The sequence below is a fragment of the Canis lupus genome, chromosome 4 (genome assembly GCF_048164855.1).
Source record: "Canis lupus baileyi chromosome 4, mCanLup2.hap1, whole genome shotgun sequence".
Taxonomy (NCBI): Eukaryota; Metazoa; Chordata; class Mammalia; order Carnivora; family Canidae; genus Canis; species Canis lupus.
The window spans coordinates 57498664-57520396 of NC_132841.1; the positions used below are offsets into that span (position 1 = coordinate 57498664).

General features: G+C 36.2%; 2 long non-coding RNA genes across 21 annotated transcripts in view; both read right to left on the reverse strand.

Moving 5' to 3' along the window:
• Positions 1 to 10426, reverse strand: part of LOC140632431 (uncharacterized) — a 150925-nt gene extending 140499 nt beyond the window's left edge. For all 11 annotated transcript variants that reach the window (XR_012029984.1, XR_012029983.1, XR_012029987.1 and 8 more), the window contains exon 1: positions 10326 to 10426. This is a non-coding gene — a long non-coding RNA (uncharacterized lncRNA). The remainder of the gene's footprint in view (positions 1 to 10325) is intronic.
• An 889-nt stretch (positions 10427 to 11315) lies between these two features.
• Positions 11316 to 21733, reverse strand: part of LOC140632435 (uncharacterized) — a 146263-nt gene continuing 135845 nt past the window's right edge. For all 10 annotated transcript variants that reach the window (XR_012030002.1, XR_012030005.1, XR_012029999.1 and 7 more), the window contains 2 exons: positions 11835 to 12022; positions 11316 to 11463 (listed from right to left, as the gene is read on the reverse strand). This is a non-coding gene — a long non-coding RNA (uncharacterized lncRNA). The remainder of the gene's footprint in view (positions 11464 to 11834; positions 12023 to 21733) is intronic.

A 21733-nucleotide genomic window follows, 5' to 3' on the forward strand; every position in this document is an offset into this window, starting at 1 on the left:
AACAAAAGTCCAGGACCAGATGGCTTCACAGGTGAATTCTACCAAATAAGTAAAACGGAGTTAATAGTCATTTTCTCAAACATTTCCAAAAAACAGAAGAGGAAAGAAAACTTCCAAATTCATTCTATGAAGTCAGAATAACCCTGATAACAAAACCAGATAAATACACCACAAGAAAAGAGAACTATAGGCCAGTATGTCTCATAGATATAGAAGCACATTTCCTCAACAGAATTATTAGCAAATCAAATCCAATAATACATTAAGATTATTGGATTAGGTGGGATTTGTTCTTAGGATGCAATGGTAGTTCAGTATTTGCAAGACAATCAACATGGTAGGTCATATCAAAAGAGAAAGGATAAAAACCATATGATACTTATAAAAGATACAGAAAAAGCATTCAACAAATTACAACACAAATCCATTAAAAAAAAAACACTCTGCAAAGTAGTCCTGGAGGGAATATAACTCAACATAATAAAGGCCTTATATGAAAAACCCATAGCCGCATCCCACTCAGTTGGGAAGAGCTAAGAGCTTTTGTGCTAAGGTCAGGAACAAGACAAGGATGTCCACTTTCACCACTTTTATTCAACATAATACTGGAAGTCCTAAACATAGCAGTTACACAACAGAAAGAAATAAAATCCATTCAAATTGGTACGGAAGAAGTAAAACTGTCATGATGTGCAGATTACATGATACCATATATAGAAAACCCTAAAGATTCCATCAAAAAACAAATAGAACTGATAAATTTAGTGAAGTTGCAGGATACAAAATCAATGTACAGATATCATTGCACTTCTATACACTAAAAATGAAGCAGCAGAAAGATAAATTAAGAAAACAACTCCATTTGCAACAAAAATAATAAGATATCTATGAATAAACCTAACGAAAGATGTGAAAGAACTGTACTCTGAAAAATATAAAACACTGATGAAAGAAATTCAAGAGGACATAAGAGACATTCCGTGCTCATAAGTCAGAAAACAAATATTGTTAAAATATCTATAGTATCCGAAGAAACCTACAGTTTAATGCAATCTGTATCAAAATACCAAAATTATTTCTCACAGAACTAGAACAAACAATCCTAATATTTATACAGAACCACAAAATTTCCCAAATCACTAAAATAATCTTGAAAAAGAAGAAAAAGCTGGATGTATCACAATTCACGATTTCAAGTTATATTACAAAGCTGTCATAATCAAAACAGTTTGGTACTAACACAAAAATAGACACATAGGTCAATAGAACTGAGTAGAAAGATCAGAAATGAACCCATAATTATATGGTCAATTAATGTTTCACAAAAAAGACAAAAATACACAATGGGAAAACATTTTTTCAACAAAGGGTATTGGGAAAAAGAAAAACAAAGGGATTGGGAAAATTGGACAGCTACATGCAAATGGATGAAATGGAGCCACTTTCTCATACCACATACAAAAATAAACTCAAAAGGGATTAAAGACCTAAATGTGAGATGTGAAGCCATCAAAATCCTCAAGGAGAACACAAGCAGTAACCTTTTGATTTTAGCTGTAACAACTTTTTCTAGATAAGTCTCCTGAGGCAAGGGAAACAAAAGCAAAAATAAACCATAGGAACATCAAAATAAAACATTTCTGTACAGCAAAGGAAACAATCAGCAAAACTAAAAGACAACCTACTAAATGAAAGAAAATATTTGTAAATGACACATCTGATAAAGGGTTGGTATCCAAAATATACAAACAATTGGTAAAACTCAACACCTAAAAAACAATCCAATTAAAAATGAGAAGACATAAACATTTCTCCAAAAAGATGCCCAGATGGCCAGCAGACACATAAAAAGATGCGCAATATCAATTATCCAGGAAATACAATTAAAATGACAACATGGTATCACCTCACACCTGTCAGAATGGCCAAAATCTAAGAACAAGAAACAACATGTGTTATCGAGGATGTGGAGAAAAAGGAAACTTTGTACAGTTAGTAAGAATACAAACTGATGCAACCACTATGGAAAGTAGTATGGAGTTACTCAAAAAATTAAAAATAGAACTACCCTGTTATCCAGTACTCTATTATTTACTCCCAAAATACAAAAACACTGATTCAAAGGGATATATGCACCTATATTTATGGCAGTATTGTTTACAGTAGCCAAGATATAGAGGCAGCTCAAGTGTCCATTGACTGACGAATGGATAATGAACACACACACACACACACACAGGAATAGTATTTAGCCATAAAAAAGAATGAAACCTTGTCATTTGCAACAACATGGACAGAGCTAGAGAGTATAATGTTAAGAAAAGTCAGTCAGAGAAACACCAATACAATATAATCTCATTCATATGTGGAATTTAGAAAACAAAATAATCAAGGAAAGGAAAAAAAGACAAACTGAGAAAGAGATAAGTATAGAGAACAAACTAATAATTACTAGAGGAGAGGTAGGCAAACAGATGGGTGAAGTAGGTAATGGGCATTAAAAAGTACACATATTGATAAAAATTATATGTTACATATCATATATATACATATATACATTCCTTTATTATAAGAGGTGGTCTCATACCAACATACCATTGCCTGGGTGATTTCTTATTCTCATTACACTATCTTATTTCTTTCCTTATCATTATTATTTCATCTTGGTAAGGCTTTCATTCTTTATGCATATATGTTTATTTACTTAATAGCCTTCTGGCGATTTTATACCATTAGTGTTTCTCTAGCTCAGATTAATATCAAATATATTTTAATACTATAGGAGTATAATTTCACCTTCCTTCTTTACTTTGGCTACCAAATAATCTCTACATTTCTTTTCCAAAATTCACAGCCTCCTCAAATATGATTTCCAGCCCTATTTAATTGCAGAAATATTAGAATATAAAAATATATATACTTTAAAATATAAAATATATATATACTTTTTCACCTTTGTTCACCCTACCATATTGTCCATATCAGAGCACAGTTCTTGTCCTATGCTATGTACAACATAAGACATACTCAGTGTTTGTGAGAATGAACTAGAATGCAAAAAATGAAAACATTATGTAGTTCCAAGTTTAAAAAAATTATTCATTCAATTTATTTAAACTTTAAAAAATCCACTCATCCTCCTGTGCCCCCACCCACCCACCCTACCCCTGCAACCACTGAATTGTTTTCTATATGTGAGTTTGGGTTTGATTTTGTTTTGAGATTGGATACCTGAGAGATCATATAGTATTTGTCTTTCTCTAACTTACTCCACTTAGCATAGTGCTTAAGAGGGTGCATTGCAAATGGCAAGATTTCCTTATCCATTTATCCATCAGTAGACACTTGGTTGTTTCCATATTTTAGCTATTGTAAATGATGCTACATTGAACATAGGCATGCATGTATCTTTTCAAAGATACATTAATATTTTCATTTTCTCTGGATAAATGGCCAGAAGTGGAATTGCTAGACCATATGATAATTCTATTTTTAATTTTTTAAGGAACCTTCATACTGTTTTCCATAGTGGTTGTAATAGTTTATGTTCCCACCAACAGCACATGAGGATCCTTTTTTCTCCACACCCTTGCCAACACTTGTTATTTCTGGTGTTTTGATGATAGCCATTTTAGCAGGTAGGGGGTTATATCCTACTTGTGGTTTTGATTTGCATTTTCCTGATGATTAATGATATTGAGCATCATTTCATATACCCATTGGCCAGCTATAAATCTTCTTTGGAAAAATGTCTATTCAGATCCTTTCTCTATATTTTTAATTGGATTGTTGGTTTTGTTTGTTGTTTTGCTATTGATTTGTATGACTTTTTGGTATATTCTTAATAATAGTCCCTTTATTAGATATGTGACTTACAATTATTTTCTTCCATTCAATGAGTTGCCATTTCATTTTGCTGATGGTCTTCTTTGCTGTGCAGAAGGTTTTTAGTTGATATAGTCCCACTTATGTATTTTTGCTTTTAGTGTCAGATTAAAAAAAAATCAACAAGATCTATGTCAAGGAGCTTACTGCCCATGTTTTCTTCCTTCTTAAATTCAAGCCTTTTAACCATTTAATTTTTGCATGTAGGGTAATATAGGGGTCTAGTTTTCCCAACACCACTTATTGAATAGACTGTCCAAATTATTATTTTCTTATTCTGCTAAAAACTGGACTCCACTTTGATCAATACTCCTCCTATGTCTTCTCAACTATTCCCGTCATAGTGCCAGCTTATATGTTCTCTAACTTTTCTTATAACTTTACAATTCAATCACACTCTTTCTTTCCTTTGGAATTTTGGAAGATCTATATTTATAGAGTGCCTTCTCACCCCAAACAAAGGGAAGCATTTTGCTTTTCAGAACAAGTGTGAACAAGCTAGAAGAACAAGAAAAATGAAATGCATAGTAGAGGAGGAGCAATATGAAAGAGGAATGTGAATTTTGGTATCCAAAAGGACTGATCATTAAGCAGTAGTAAGAATTTAAAAGCCAATCTCTGAAAGGCCTCAAACAAGTGCCTCTGGAGTGTTCTGGCAGACTGATGAAGAGGACAAATTCAGAAATTGCAATTCACATAGCAACTGGCCATTCATCCTGAAAATAAATCTATTCTGGTCATTATTTACTCAGCAGTTATTTTTGTTTGCTAAATGAATCTGTGGCACCTAATGTTTGTTCCCCAATTCTTTGATGTCTGGTGTCAACCAGGCATTTAATAAATGTCAACTGAGATACTGTATTTAAAGGAATATATTCAGTGAAATATTAAATTAGGCACTGCAGCCTGACCACCTACTGGGTAGGAAAGTATTCCGTGCTAGAAAATAACATTACCATCATAAAGATAAAAAGAATTTCAAATAGGAGACTTAGGATTTTCTTCCCCCAAATGCAAGGTTTGAGTTTTCATCCTCAAACTAGGTTACGTGGGGCTTAGCCTAGTTTCAAATGAACTTCTGGTGCATCCCTTGTCTGTCATGGCTTTTGAGACTCATTTCTGCCCAGATATTTTCCCTGATTAGCCCCATCACACTCATCATTTTTGTATCCCAACTCCTCTGGTCAAAACACTGAGACAGAATAAAAAGAAAACTGAACACCAGACTATAAGTAATACACCAGTAATAATTCCCTATAGCATGTTCAACATTGCCTTCTAATAGTTGCACCATTGTTTTCAATATGTCTGGTTTATTAAAATTTGATTGGCCAGCCTATCAGAAAGAGTTAAGGGATGCCTGGGTGGCTCAGCGGTTGAACGTCTGCCTTTGGCTCTGGGCATGATCCCAGATTCCGGGTTCGAGTCCCACATTGGTCTTCTTGCATGGAACCTGCTTCTCTCTTTGTCTGTGTCTCTGCCTCTTTCTGTGTCTCTCATGAATAAATAAAATCTTAAAAAAAGAAAGATAGAGTGAAGATAAAGAAATATAGCAAACATATTATGTGTTCAAGTCCATGTAAGATGAAGACAGATTCCAGACATGCAAAGAAAAATGCAAAACAGAGTTGTGGCAGTTATTGGTTAAATGAAAACAGCTGTAGCAGACAGGTTTAAATTCTGCTCCGGGGCAGACTGTAGTTGTGCCCTCTTTGTACTACCAGCTTGAAGCTGGTGGTCCTCAATCAAAAGTGATTAAACAAAGTCAGAAAGTTGGAGAGCTAAAGTTGAATCCACACTGGCACTTATCTGTAGGCCTCAAGAAACTTTAGGACAACTATTTGTCTTCAAATCTGGTGTAGTGAAAAAATATCAAGAGCTACTCCAAAAACTCACAGCTATGAATGTTCAGAGAGCCATACCCCTACCAGTAGTAATGGGCTTTCAATACAATTTGATTCCCTACCATACCTGAAAGAAATATCACATTCTTAGAAACATGGTTGTTATAACTGAAAAATTCGGTAATATTTTATTTTTCCCTTATTTTTGGTTCTACTCTCTTCATTTCTACTGATATTAAAAATAGCTAGTATTGAAACTTCTTAGATACCAAACATTGTACAAATACTTTATATACCAATATCTTGTTTAATCCTCATAACTGATCCTTTTACAGAGGAGACAATAGATACCTAGAGAAATTAAGTACCAGGTAAAAAAAAAATCAAAGAATAATTTATAAAGTTAGAATATGAACCAAGTTCTGTCTGATTTAGTTAGGAGAGTTTTTGTGACCTTAGTGGTTTTGTCTCCAGTGTTGCTTTTTCCTCTTACAGGAAGAGAACTTCTACCAACAAGGAGAGATCAAGCAAAGTGGCTGTGGCCTCTTTGGCTTCTTCACCCAACATGTGAAGGTACCTCTCTGGGTCATTTACAACCTTCAGTCCATTCTGCCTATTTCTTGATCCTCCTTTCACCATAGAAACCAGCTACAAAGATCTTGCTGACTTGTGCTCATTTGTTTAGCCTATGTCCATCTCTTTTATTTGTCCCATTTCTTAGGGAGTTTAAACTCACTTATTGGGAAATTTTTCAATGTTACTAAGATGTTATTATCAATAGGCTATATGACCTGATCCAAAAGCCAGAAAAGACATGCAGTACCATGAATTCCAGTTATACAGGTATCTTCAAGCCAGTATTTCTTAATGATAGAATGTGGTCTATTGGACACAGGTTATTTTCTAAGTGGAGCAGTTAGAGAAATTATGATTTTATGTGGGTACTTTTTTGAGAGAAAATGTTTAGAGCAGTTATAGTTTAGCTTTAATAGTTTAGCTTTGCTAGAGAAAACAAACTTGTTGGCTATATATCCAAATATTTCTTATAGGCTGTTAAGACAACAAAGCCTTTTATACAGTTTCTTCTTTCTATTGGGAGATTTCTACTTAAATAAGAACACTGAAAGCATGTATTCTGAGAGATTTTGTTGTTCAGAGAGTGTAAATTTTTTAATTTAAATAAAAGATGGAAAAAATTAATGAAGGAACTATGTTAAAGACCTGAACTCCACTGAAGACTAATTTTTTTTTCACTAAAATCCACACCTGCTCATCACTTGACATTTTACCTCTACCCTATTAGTTCTGTGGTCTCTGATTTTCTGTAATTGGCCTCTCAGATTTCCTATTTAGTTAAGAGTCTGAGGTATCCAGTATCCAAATTTGTGGCACGTCTGAAATGCTCAGTTTGGCTATTTCAAAGAACCATCTGGATTGATTCAGCTGTGATGCATCTGGTTAGATTGGTTATGGGCCAGATTTTTTAAAAAAATACACTGGATGGAGTTGCCTTTCAAGAGTCTGATTATTTTTGCTTTATATGCTTGGCCATAAAATCATAAAATTAGGAAATAGTCTCAATGGGTAGAAACTCTTTCAAAGAGTCACCTATTCTAGTCTTGATTTACTATTTGAGAAATTCTTCTTCAATCTAACCAAATGTTTTCTTTCTACAATTAACGAAAAAGCCACATTGCTTTGTGGCTTTCAGCATAAAGAGTGAAGTCTTCCATTCAGGAATCACCACCAAAGTTAACACCTTAGTCTATGTGTCTATAGATCTTTTTCTATGCATGTATGTATACATGTATGTGTGGGTTTTTTTTAACCAAAATGAGAACATAGTATACCTATTGTTAACTTATTTCTAGAGGATAATACTACCTCTGTATTTTAATAATTTAAAACATTTCTCTGATAATCCTGAAATGTTTTTACAGCTATTTTTTCCAGGGGACACTTTAATTATGTCCTTAATATAGCACAGACCCTTTTCTAAGTTTCTGAATTATTGAAAAAACTGGATCAATTTTCTTAACATCCTTTTTTTGTTACAGAGAAGTATGACTTCTCAAAAATGTAAATCAGATCAGCTGACTCTCTTTCTTAAATGTATTAATGACTTCTCACTGCGTGTAGAATGAAATCCAAATTCCTATTGCCTATAAAGCCTTATGATCCACCACCTCTGGCCAGCCTCACTGGTTTGGTCTTCTAATCACTCCTTCCTCTTACTCAGAGTACCAGCCATATGGGCTAATCTCAGATCCTCAAAAACTCCAAGTATTTCTTACCTTAGCACCTCTGTAACTGCCCTCTTCTCTCTGCTCTTATAGCTTGCAAGTTTCATAAAGTTCATAAAGCACTGCTTCTGAGAGGTTTCACTCGTTTTCCAATATCAAGTGGTCATTTTCCCCTATCTTTGGTGACTATGATGGACCATGGCCCTGTTTTCATGCACTTGTATAATTCCTTCCCACACTGACTCTGGGCTTTGATTTGGCCAATGGGATATTGAAAACATGACAGCCACCTATGCTTTAGGAACATTTGTATGTTGGGGTTTGTGCACTTATTACCCAGCTATCATTCTATAAAAAAGCTTGGGAGGAATGCAAAATAATGATGAGGTAAAAAGACCCTGGAGAATGAGGGTTCATCTTGGATACTCCAGCCCCAAATGACCTCCCAGCTGAATGAGGTGCCTGTAACTCTGGCTGGAGCACGTGGAAGGAGAGATTAACTTGGCTGAGTCTAGTCAACCTATAGATTCGTGAGTATCTATAAATCATTGTTGCTGTAAGACAGTATATCTTCAGTGGCTTTTACACTGTAACTGATAATGATATAATTCCTCTTGATTTTAGTGTACTTCATAGCATTTATTATCTCCACCTGAAATAATCAGACATTCCTGTCTCCCTGATTGTAGTCCATCTCCTGCCATTGAAAGCTCCATGAAAACAATTTTTTTTTTTCTGGATTGTTTACCATTGTATGAGCCTTCAGGGCCGATGACAGAGTCTGCCACCTAATAGGCACTCAGTAAAATGTGTTTAATGAGTGAATAAAAAGCTGTAAGACTTAAGAAAAATTTGGGGAAAATGGATAAAAGACAACCTAGAGCAGATTCCAAGATCATCTAAGCCAATCTTTCTTGTTATTAGTGAGGAAAAGATACTCCAGAAAAGAAAAGTTTAGAGCAAGACCTAAACAATGAAAGAATCTGCAAATCAAATCTTCTGGAAACTACTCATAGATTAGGAATCCCAGATCCAAGAAACTAAAAAGCACTCTAATTACTGAAAGTGTCATCTCAAAAAAATGATTTCAGACTGGAAGCATCTGGATTTGGAGCTGTTTTCCCGAACTCTAGCTGGAGTAGAGCTCTATGGTGCTTGAGAAGATACTGTTGGCCTTATCACTACTCTTTGTGCAACCTCTGGTTGTCCCAGCTGCTGCTGGGTGGTGATTTAGACCCTCATAGAAGAAGCCTGGTCTCCCAACTCCTACTACAGGACTTCCTCATGCCAACATCCTGCCCCTGAGCTGTGTTATTTTTTTAAACCATGGCATCACCCAGATATACTCTGTGACACTGATCCGAGAAATTATGTGAACAAACTTTCCAGCCTCTATTCATTATTTACAACACATCAGGCCCTCTGCTAAGTGGTTTTTATGCAATCTTTCATTTAAAGTTCACAACATCTCTTGGAAGTCAATACCATTCTAGGTCCCAAGTACCGGTGAGTAACTAAACTGTGCCTTTAAAATTTTAGGTAATATGTTGAGGATTGACAGCTAAATAAGTGAAGTAGTCCTGCTTCAGATCTCTATACGCTTATCTGCAATATTAAAACCTACTGCCTTTTCTCTGTGATGCCTCTACCCTCGTGGGTCTGCATGTCCAACATCAGCCCAGTTCTCAAGCCTGGAAGGTGAGGTACCCTCTCACTGGAAGGTGCCTCATTTCTTTGAGTCCAAATTCACTGTCATACTTAAGCTCAGAATTCATGAATGTTTAGTTGATATGTCATATCTCCCAAGTGGTTCAGGAATAGTTCATGCCTTAACTCCCCCCAAAGTATCTAATCTTGCATCTTTTAAATCTGCTGGCAGCCTACTGAGGAATGTATTTCAGGACAGAGGAGCTCTAAGAGCTTGGCTATATGAAAGAACTTCCCCCATATATCTGCATTCTGGCATATTCTGCCCTGTGTAAATATTTAGTTATGTTTAAGAGTGGGAAACAGTCATTTTATTTAGAACCTTAAGTTTAAAGAAACCCAAACACCATTTATTCCAGGATTTTTAGTAATCTATCCTTTTCTTCCCATCCTTCATGCAAATACAATACATAAGAGATCAGAATCATGTTTCTCTGATTTGAGGAGGTATGTGTATGTGTGATATCTGTAGTGGTAAGTTAACAATATCTGGTTCCCTGGCTTTCTGCTTTTACCAGACGACCAGAGGCTGGAGAAAGTCATTATTCAAGGTCACACAGTTTTCCAGATGACAATACAGTAATCAGTAAGTGTTGGCACCTAGCACTTCAATGGTAAAACACACAACTTAATTCAATGTACATACCACCGCTTAACCTTTTCTTCCTCTGCCTCTCAGAGAAAAGAATTGCTTCCCCCTATTTTCCAGGCCCACCTCCCTGGATTCCCTCATGGTACACACTGGTTGCTGCCTCCAGACTGGGTTGCCTAGCAACCAAGCTCTGCAGGCTTCCTAATAGACAAAGGCTTTTCCTTCCAGTCCAACTGCTGTACTAATGCTCATTGTTGACAAGAGAACAACTCCCTGCTGAACATACTCTGTAATCTGGAGGCAGATTTAGGGACATGGTGCCAGGAGCTATGGACATCTCTCCTAAACAGGGAGGGGAATAGAAGTTTGGAGACCAACTCATTTTGCTGCATGGACTATTCCATGCATTGATGGATGACTAGGCATGCATTTCTACTTGGTCACTCACAAGAAATTATATTATAGGAGGTATTTTGTCACAGTAAAATCTGAATTCAGAGAACCATTTGTTCACAATCTTCTTGACCCATCCAACTCACAAAGGAAACCATATGATATTGTAAGGTATACAACCACACAGTTTGAAATTATTTCATGCCTGTCTGGTAAGTATCTCAGATACAAACTCCATTTAACTAGAAGCCCTTGAATTCATAGAGTACTTTCCAATCCATCTCACTGGATCCTAACATTGGACCATCATCAAGGCAGAACATAGAATGGTATTTCCACTTCACTAAAGATGAGGTGACTCACCCAAAGATAGAGAGAGAGAAGACAAAAATTACTCTTTAAAACCAGTTCTTCAGAGTCCTTTGGCTCCAAGTACTTGTTCAGCTCTGGGACAGATGCATCTTCATATGAAAAATGATTTTATACATGTAGCTTACCTTTAGTGAAAGGAAGGCAAAGGGTCATTTTCTAAATTAGTAAATAAGCTTGGAGAAATGTAACAACTTATTGTGTGTAATTCAGCAAAGCTGTGACGCTCTTATCTTCTGAATAAAGGCAATCAGACATTTAACACTGTATTACTGATGTCTCCATAAATTTATTTATTATTCTGAGATAGCATGTGAATGCATTTATAAAGATATATAAGCAACTAAGTTTTAAATATAGATGATTGACCATATGCAATTAATGCACTCCACTATTGAATAGGGCAGGATTTCACAGCTTTTTTTGTTTCCTAGGAGAAAAAAAGATAATAAACTTAATCATCATAGCCATTGTGCCTGTCTTCCTTGCCTTTGTGTCTTTTTTTTTAATAAATTTATTTTTTATTGGTGTTCAATTTACCAACATACAGAATAACACCCAGTGCTCATCCCGTCAAGTGCCCCCCTCAGTGCCCGTCACCCATTCACCCCCACCCTCCACCCTCCTCCCCTTCTACCACCCCTAGTTCGTTTCCCAGAGTTAGCAGTCTTTACGTTCTGTCTCCCTTTCTGATATTTCCCACACATTTCTTCTCCCTTCCCTTATATTCCCTTTCACTATTATTTATATTCCCCAAATGAATGAGAACATATAATGTTTGTCCTTCTCCGATTGACTTACTTCACTCAGCATAATACCCTCCAGTTCCATCCACATTGAAGCAAATGGTGGGTATTTGTCATTTCTAATGGCTGAGTAATATTCCATTGTATACATAAACCACATCTTCTTTATCCATTCATCTTTCGATGGACACCGAGGCTCCTTCCACAGTTGGCCTTTGTGTCTTCTATTTGCCTGCAAAAAGCCTAGCATATAGAAGTCATATTATAAGTATTAATCGAGCTAAAAAATAAATAAGGAACCAGTATGTTACCCATTACAGTGGAAAGATCTTATGTTCCAATTCCTATCTCATATCATCCAGTTAGACCTTAGGTTCAAAATGAGGAATATTTTTCTTGCATTTTAGTATTGCTCAACTCTTGCAATATTTTCCAGAGGAAAGATAAAAGATCTTTCCTTTGAAACAAGACCGGATACACAACTCTAAGTCTAGAGCCTATGTTATTCAGATATAAAACAGGAATATTTAAGCAAATCATAATTGACCTTCTTGCCCTCAGTATTTTAACTCCTCTTCTTCCACTCATTATTATTTCATCCTTGAATACAATGATCATCAAAGGTGTTGCACTTATCTAGTCCTACACTCCATTATTTTTAAGGCAAGCATATCATAGCACATACAGCATAGTAATCAAAAGTATAAAAATTTGGACTCAGAATGACCTAGGTAAAAGGCCTCTCCTCCTAGTGACAGTGTGACCCTTAGGCATCTTTGAACCATTTTCCTTATAAGCAAAATGGGAATTATACCACCTATGTCAGTACAGTGGTAGATATTTAATAAGAAAGAGCATGTAAAACTTTTAGCTCAGATCTGGCATATAGAGCTCAATAAATGTTAGTCATTAATTTAAACTATAATAAGTAACAGTAATTTAAATAAGAACATATTTCGCTTTATACTGAGTTATTTTTTTTTTTTTGGAAGGGTCCACTTCTTTCATCAAGGCCCAAGATCCAAGATGTCTCAAACTTTTCAACCAATGCATAGAAAGAGTTCCCAGTATATTTCCAAGAAACATATTCAAATAGCATTTAAAAAAATATAGTATCTTTCTAGTCCAGGGAGGAATTCTAAAGCAGCAGCAGGCTAGACCTTTTCCATGAAGGAGTTTGCTATTGGTACTCTACTATCTCCCTTTTCTTCCCACCTCCACCACCTGGAAGGAGGAATTATTCAGTACACACTGTTCCTGCTCCTCCCTATGCTGGATAGGAATTCACCATGTTTTTCTATCACATGCTAGATTTTTCTGACACCATCTGTTCTCCTAAGCCCACAGCACACAGTTTGCCTTGCTGTCACAACTCTATTTGAAAATGTCGAGAAGAAATGTGATGAATGATTCTGAGGAATGTTGTTTACCTACCTATCATCCACCGTTGAGTGATAGGGATTTGGGGCTGGATAAAATAATGAGATTCTATGATTAGCCCTACTCATTACATCATAGAATTTGAATAAAATAGACAAGGGCTGATTCCAAAGATTGTCAACCCAGTAAGGACCTGTTGCTGTAGACCATACCTTAGCTCTTATTTGCTGAGTTCTTAATTTCCACTAGGCACTGTTAACCACCTTCCACACATAACACAATCCTCAACACCTCAACAAGAAGGAAGATACTGGTATCATCCATTCACATAGTTGAGAAACTAGAGGAGTGAGAGGGGAAGTTAATCTTCTTATACTCATACATCTAGTAAATAGCAGAGTTGAAATATGAATCCAAGTTCTGAATCTCTAGACTCTCTGTCCTTGACCAATGCATACAATGCCTCCCACAAGAAGAGTAAACTAAGAACCAATTGGCTTGCACTCTCTGATTCAACCATTAAGGAGATTTCATCTTCTGGAGTTACAGTTCTTTTTTTTTTTTTTTTTAATCTATTCTTTCTTTTTTATTTTTTTTTATTTATTTATGATAGTCACAGAGAGAGAGAGAGAGAGAGAGAGAGAGGCAGAGACATAGGCAGAGGGAGAAGCAGGCTCCATGCACCGGGAGCCCGACGTGGGATTCGATCCCGGGTCTCCAGGATCGCGCCCTGGGCCAAAGGCAGGCGCTAAACCGCTGCGCCACCCAGGGATCCCTGGAGTTACAGTTCTATTTTGCTATTACTGTAATGCTAAACTGTAAGAAAGTTCATTAAAGGCAGGGTCCATGAAATACTTACATTTATAATACACATTCATACCACCTTTGATCATGCACAATAGGTGCTTATTAAATATCATTGATTTATCAAATGGAGACTCTCACCACCGTGATCAAATAATTTATCACCCAAATCAGCATATGTTTGAGAGGGAAAGGGGTCTTTCTTCAACAACAGCTATAAACTGAATTGATACTGGATAAATTAGATGATGTATTTATTCTAGTTATAACCTCTGTTAATCTATTCAATGTTTTGAGTCCCCTCTGAGATAAAGGTTAGAAACAGCCTTTGAAACAGTTAAATTGGAACAAAAAAATGGACCCATGTATCTTCAACACAAACCCAGAAACAGAGCTTATAAAAAAGACAACCTGGATGTCACCCTGATTTTGTTTTCCCTTTTATAAATGTGTTTGTGATTTTTTTTTTCCCATTCCTCAGCAGATGCTACCTGATTTGTGCTCTGGCTAATGTCACTCACGTCAAAAGCGTTGCCAAATGCAATGAGGTGAAACTGACACCAGGAAAGATGATGAGCAAGGAGAATGGCAGCTGGCTGCATTTCCTTCTTGTAGAATTTTAATGAATCAAGGAGCATCCTGATAGAGTACATCTGTACATGCTAGAAGCAAAGCAGAATGCTCTCATCCCAAACTCTGAGATCTGAAAACCCTCTAGTAGGCTCCGCCCTCATGACAGGGCTAGATGGGTCCTGAATAGAGGATGAGGACGGAGAACTGAATATATACAGCAGCTGCAGAGCTACAGGAAGAACTGCAGAGGAATGATTACAAAACTGGTGTTCTCACTGGCTCTGTGCTACTCTCTAGCTTTGTGACTTAAGCAAACTGTCTTAACTACAACTCTGTTTATTAATAATAATTAAAGCTACTTTAAGCAAAAGCAATAAAACAGTTAGTTAATCTCAAGGATCCACAGGTATTTCATGGAAGCCAAGGGCAGGAACACCCCAGAGTCTCAGAAGCACTGCAGATCCAGGAAGGGACCTCAGTTCTTCTTTCATTCTTGCTATTTTCTGTGAATTTGCTTCTCTCTCTCTTCATCAGTCTTTCTTCCCCCACCCATAATTTTCTGATGGAAGAAAAATAACCCAAGTTTTCATGTTATCAGTCTAGTCACAAGGAAAGACTGACTCTCAATTCTCATTCTCTTTTCCATGTGTGATTCTTGCCTAAGATCTGACTGGCCAACCTAGTATCAGGTGCCTTCTCCAGACTCAAAAGCATGAAAAGAGTAGGTATCAATTTTAGATACCATGCCTGAGATCCATTTTCCTGACTAAATAGAAGATGTATTTATCCTCATTGCAGAGGAATTGTTTGTGAGCTGAGATATTTTTCAAAGGTGTCCATTCATTTGTGTACCCCTATTCCCTCAAAAGTAAAATCCAATTTCTCTCTCCTTATGTGGATGTAAGTCTCAAAAGAAATGAGTGACCCTGTGAATCAGATGCAAAGCAATTATATTTAAGCCTATATACTCCAGATTCCCAAGTTTAGCCCTCTTTCCACAGATATGTAAGTCACTGTCATTACCAGAAAAAAAAAAGAAAAAACTTTCCTCATATGAATGTTGTAGGCTTAGAGTTCACTGACAAGCCAGAGCCTCTCCCTCTCTGGTTTGTAATTAATTCCCTTACTTGTATTATGTAAATAGTACCTTGTATAAATTCATATTCATAGTTATCATTAATAAACTCAGTTGTTATTTCCCTTACAGAGCTCTGAGATGCTTAATTATTAGAACTGTAAACAGAACATAAAGGGTGCAGAAAGCATGAATATTTAGTAATACTCACAGATTTTGTTCATGACCTGTCATGATTATTAATATCACTATTAATTTTGCCCAGGCAGGTTGTCAACATGTGTACTAAGTATGAAGGAAGGAAGACGCCTTTACCCAGAACTGAATTTTCCAAAAAATGCTACTAAAAAGAATACACATCTTACTCATACTCAAGTCTTGAGACAGCAGTCAATCCATCAACAGGTCTTCACTAAGGCCTGTGATGGGTCAAGATTCAATAATCTTTGGGGCTTAGGAAAGGGCTAGAATGTGAGATAATATTTTTGAAGTATTTATTCATAGACCCCTCCACATATGTCTGATCTGGAAACAACTCCTCAACCCTCTATAGAAATAACTTGATGAAAAAAAGCATAAGTTTTAATTCTGACTCTGTAACTTTATGGCCTCAAATTCTTTACCATTACAGGGAGCATAATTAAAATATCTGCCCTGCCTAACTGGAAATGACAGAGAGAGAATATTTTGTCAATGAACAGCAGAGAAAAGTTGAAAATTAAGGTTTAGGCATGGTTTACTTAAGAAAGCCTGAAGTGATACATGTCTTGGGTAAACACATGGGCCATCTTGCATAGAACTACTGAGAAACAAGATCCATCATGCGATCCCCTTTAAAGGTAAAAATGCAAAAAGGTTCTTACTCCTAAAATAGAAAGGTACAGATTATTGAGTAGTGATGCTGTCTGAGAGGGTAAAACTTGAGATGAAGAAAGAAAATGGACAGATACTAGGAAAAAGGGAGATGAAAATGAAAAGATAACATTCAGTCAGAGCTTTAAAAAATATATCAACATGAGGAGTGGCTGTTCTTTATACTCTCAATGGTGCACATATGCACACTTGCAGATACAGGCACACATGGTTATATATTTCCTCCACCCACAGACACCACATATATATATACACAATCTCCTCATATTCCTCATTATGTACAAATCATGTGTCCATGCACACACATAAATATACTCCCACAAATCACACACACACATACACATTCCCCCCCTTGCATATTTCCTCTCATCCACGAGAGTATCAACAGCATTTCAGCAAAGCTGTCTGAAACAAATGCAGAAATGAAGCACACAAATACCTCAAAGACAGACATAGGGACAGAAGCTTCTGATCAAGAGTCAATTAGAAAAACAGGAAGACCTAATCAAATGCCAACAGAAAGGTCAGCATAACCAACTCCTACTTCCTTAAAGCAGTTGATAATTTTTTTTTGTATTTCTGTAAATAGAATTAAAGATGGAAGAAATTTAGGTTAATGGCTGAGTAGTATCAATAGCCAGGTTGGTGTCTATTTTGGAAAGAATATTTTAGTAACATGTTTACCAAATTGTTCTACTCAGATTCTAACTAAAATACAGTTATAAAAACATAAATCACTATACTTCCTGATCCATCTATCCAAATGCACATAGGAATAAACTGAGATACAAACATAAAGATATGCACTTGAACATCTTTAATCAACAAATATATCACTCCAAATTATGCAGCTTTGAGTTGTTAAGTAAACTTTTACTTATTATTTATTTTAAAGATTTTATTTATTTGACAGAGAAAGAGCATGAGTGGAGGGGAAGGGCAGAGGAAGAGGGTTAAGCAGACTCCCCACTGAGCAAGGAGCCCTACACAGGACTTGATCCCAGGAGCCTTGGATCATCACCTGAGCCAAAGGCAGATGCTTAACCAACTGAGCTTCCCAGGTGCCTGGTTAAGTAAGCTTTTAGTTGCATATCTAAAGGCAACTGAGTTCACTTCAGAGCTACCGTTTATTAAAAACTAACTATATGTACACACTGTTCCAAAATCTTTCTCATTACCTTACTAAACCCCCACAATATTCCCATATAGTAGGTGCTATTATCTCCATTTAATAAGTGAGGAAACTGAGGCACAGAGTAATTAAGCTGAGGAAGAGGCAGAGCTTAAATGTGAACCCCTTCCCAAGGCAACCATCAACCAGTAGTAACTGTCTGTAATGCCACATGGAGTATTTTTTTACTATATCTGAGCTTGTAAAGAAGGTGTGCTATAGTTAATGGATAAAATGTGCTATGGGTGGAAAGGTGAGTAGAGTATACATAGTGAGTATTTGCAACACTGATCCAGGTTCCAGAGGATGAGCAACCACTAACCATATATGTGACACTACCCAAAAGATCAGGTGAAAAGTGAAGGAATCAAGGTGCCTGAGTGGCTTTGGTCATGATCCCAGAGTCCTGGGACTGAGCCCCGTGTTGGGCTCTTTGCTCAGAGGGGAGCCTGCTTCTCCCTCTCCCTCTGCCTGCTGCTTCCCCTGTTTGTACTCCCTTTCTCTGTGTCAAGTGAATGGATAAAATCTTAAAAAGAAAAAAAATAGAAGAAGAAGAAGAAGAAGAAGAAGAAGAAGAAGAAGAAGAAGAAGAAGAAGAAGAAGAAGAAGAAAGAAGAAGAAGGAGGAGGAGGAATCAAGGCCAGTATCACAAGCTTAGCAACATTATTATGGGCTAAGCACCATGAGGACCTCTTAACACGATGCCAGATGGCTAGAAAAGTCTAACATCCTGAGATCTTAGATCATTATTTTCTAGCTTAGAATATGATTTCGCAACTACCACCTTTGTTTCTTAAACTCCACCCATCTCCACATCTATTACTAAAAATAATCAAATTTAATCACCAAAAAGGAAAAAGCTTCATCCATGTGCTTATACAATTCCCATGTGGGGATTTAAATGCACAAACACAAGTCATATGACAGTTAAAGAAATTGACTTTTTGTGCTTAGAAAAGCTCAATGGAGAAGAAAAGTAAAGGGTAGTTGAAATTCTAACACTTAACACTCAAAAGGCTTGGCAGTTACTACCAGTCCAAAAACATATTAACATGCTCACCTTCCTAAAGTATATGATGCTTAATATTAAATACTGATATGGGTAAGAACACTCTCAATTTAATCTTTACAACAACTTTGGAAGCTCTGTTAGAAAACTTAGCCAAGTTTATTCAGCCATTCTGAGAACTTCCAGAACAATTACCCAAACTTCTAAAACCAAACTTCTAAAACCAGTTTATTGTTTTTCTATGGCCTCAAGTTTTCCATTTGAGGACGGGTGAAAGCATGTCTCGATCTCTCTTACAACCAAGAGAGTCTACGCACTGGTGACTGCAGGCAAGAGGGCTGTGGACTGTGACTGTGGGACAGGCTGGCACTTGGACTGGCTTTGTTTGAATCACACTCTCGAATGACAGAATTAACCAGCCACGGAGATTGAGTTCACTGAACAGGAAAAATGAGGCTGCCAAAAAAAAAAAAAAAAAAAGTTAATGCAATCCAAGGCTGTGTTAAATAGAACAACAGCCATTTATTTTTTCCTCAACCTCTTTCAAGAAAGATTTAAGGGGGCAATAAATAATAGTGTCCAGAAACAAGTAGTTGAAAATCTCACTCCACTTTTGGTTTCTAGGTGACACATTGAAGAGAATCCTAAATTCCATAAAAAATATTTCATAAGGTCTTTTGAGAAACTAGAGTTCATTCATATAGGGTTACCAGGATGGTGAAGGGCCACAAAATCATGGCTTGTGATGCCTGAAGAAACAGAGGGTATTTACTCTAACAGAAAGACTTTGAAAACAGTTACATTTTAATGAATACTTAAAAGGTCTGTCATATTGAAGAGTGTTTGGACTTTTCTTATGCTGTTTTAGAGAACCAAGTAAGACTAATAAGTGTAAGTTCCAAAACTTGTCTAAAAATGAAAAATGATACCTATGAAGTAGTGATTGCCACTATCAGAGCTATTCAACAAGAAGCACATTTATAAATCTCTACAAATGCTTAACATCAAGGGCTGGAACAGACTTTTAAAACCAACTCAGAATCACATACATTCTAAGATATTGTTTCATCTTTACTAGACACTGGTGTGAAAGATTTGGTATGCTTTATTTGCTAAACACAAGAAGAAAAGTGAGGGTTTTTCTATAAAAAGCCTCAGAATTTTTATCAAAATTAAGTAGAGAAGAAGCCTGTCACATTACTGAATGGACCAAGATATCTGGGGTAAGATATCATTTACTTCCACCATCATAGGATGTATGCTTTTATTTTCCCCACATAAGAGCAAAAAATGTCCCATCTATACAGACTTCTGAGCTTCCGAGCTATAGATTATACCGGCAGTCATTCAGGAAAATTGGACAAAAGCAAATCATTTATCACTGGTGGGTAACATTAGCCCAGCTCTTTTGAACTGAAAGGGGCTTCAGGAGCAATCCCAATATCCCATTCTTTTCTCTTTTTATGAATTCTACTGCCATTATCCTTGCAAGAATCAGCCAACCTGATCAAGCTATTTGTAATGCAGTTAGTGACCTCATCATCCTGCTCCAGTTGAATACCTTATTATACATGGAAAGAAAAGAATGAAAGTATTTTTTCATCTGTTCTGCAATTTCCAGTTTTAAAAAAATAAATCTCTACATTTTCAGAAGGTGTTATATCAGATTTTCTTGTTTTGCTGATACAGCAGGAGACACAATAGCTGTGTGGGGCAATTTTCTAGCCAACTTGCTGCAATTGAACAATGTAGGATGAGAGATTGTATTCAAAATTCAGTATCACAGTTCTGTCTGTCTTTCCAGATGAGTGCGATCTGGCTTCCATTCATTGAAGAGGACAATAAATTAATAATGGCTATAAAAGATAAATAAAAACCCTTTCCTTATAATAGGTGCTAAATATATTTAGAACCAAAGACTACAAATAAGACCATAATAATAATAAGTTTACTATTTTAAAGTCCCAGGCAGAGGAAGTAAATATGTAAAAAGACTGGTTATGAAGCAATAAAAAGCATTGTGTTGGCATCTGGTTGGAAATTCTGTGCCCTAACTAAGCATCAACAATAATAGTTGAAGGTTCCCATTTGAGCTGGAAACCACCAGATCGAGTGGTTTTCAATTCTGAGACCATATTCAAATCCTTGGACAACTTTCAAAAAAATATTAATGTTTGGGCCCCATACTAGGTCAATTAGATAAGCATCTCTGTAAGTGAGAACCACTGTCAGTGTGATTTTAAAATCTCATCAGGTGATTCTAATGTACTGCTAAACATGAGAAACAAGATGAGAAAACTAAAGCTGAAAAAAATAAAGGCATTTGTTAAGACCATATTAATTAGCACTTGGTAGGCAGCAAGTGCTGCCTTAATTACCAATAATTAACTTCTTAGGTTCCAAGCCAGAAGATGCCCAGAAGCAAATACATAGTGGAAGTAATACAAGGGTAATGTGCAAAAGTTGCTAAGATTATCATTTGATTCTAGCAAATATTTGACCAGTTAGGGATTTAGCTACATTAATGATATGATGCATCTTCTTTAGTGCCTATAACATGCCCCAAATAACTAAATATTTAACATACATTTCTCTCTTTAAATGCTGTAACAATCCATTGAAGACATTGATGCACAGAAAGACAAGTTAAAATTGCCAAGTACACAAAGCTAATACATTTCCAAGGACAGATTTAAATCTGCTTGAATAATATTCCATTATATGATTTTACCACAATTTGTTCACCCACTGATACCAGTCATTTTGCTATTATTAGTAAAGCTTTTTGACCATGTATTAGTAAAGTTGCTATAAACATTCTGGTTCAAGCATTTTTTTGTAGAAATATATTTTTATTTCTCTTGGGTAAATACTTTAGAGGTGGAATTTCTGGATCAGTAGACATAGTTGGATGTTTAACTTTATGAGAAATTACCAAACTATTTTCTAAAGTGGATGCTTTACATACATACTTCAATTGGAACAACATGAGGGTGCCAATTACTCCATATCCTCAGTATTTATTGTCACCACAATGAAGTATTACATTGTTTCAATTTACATTTCTCT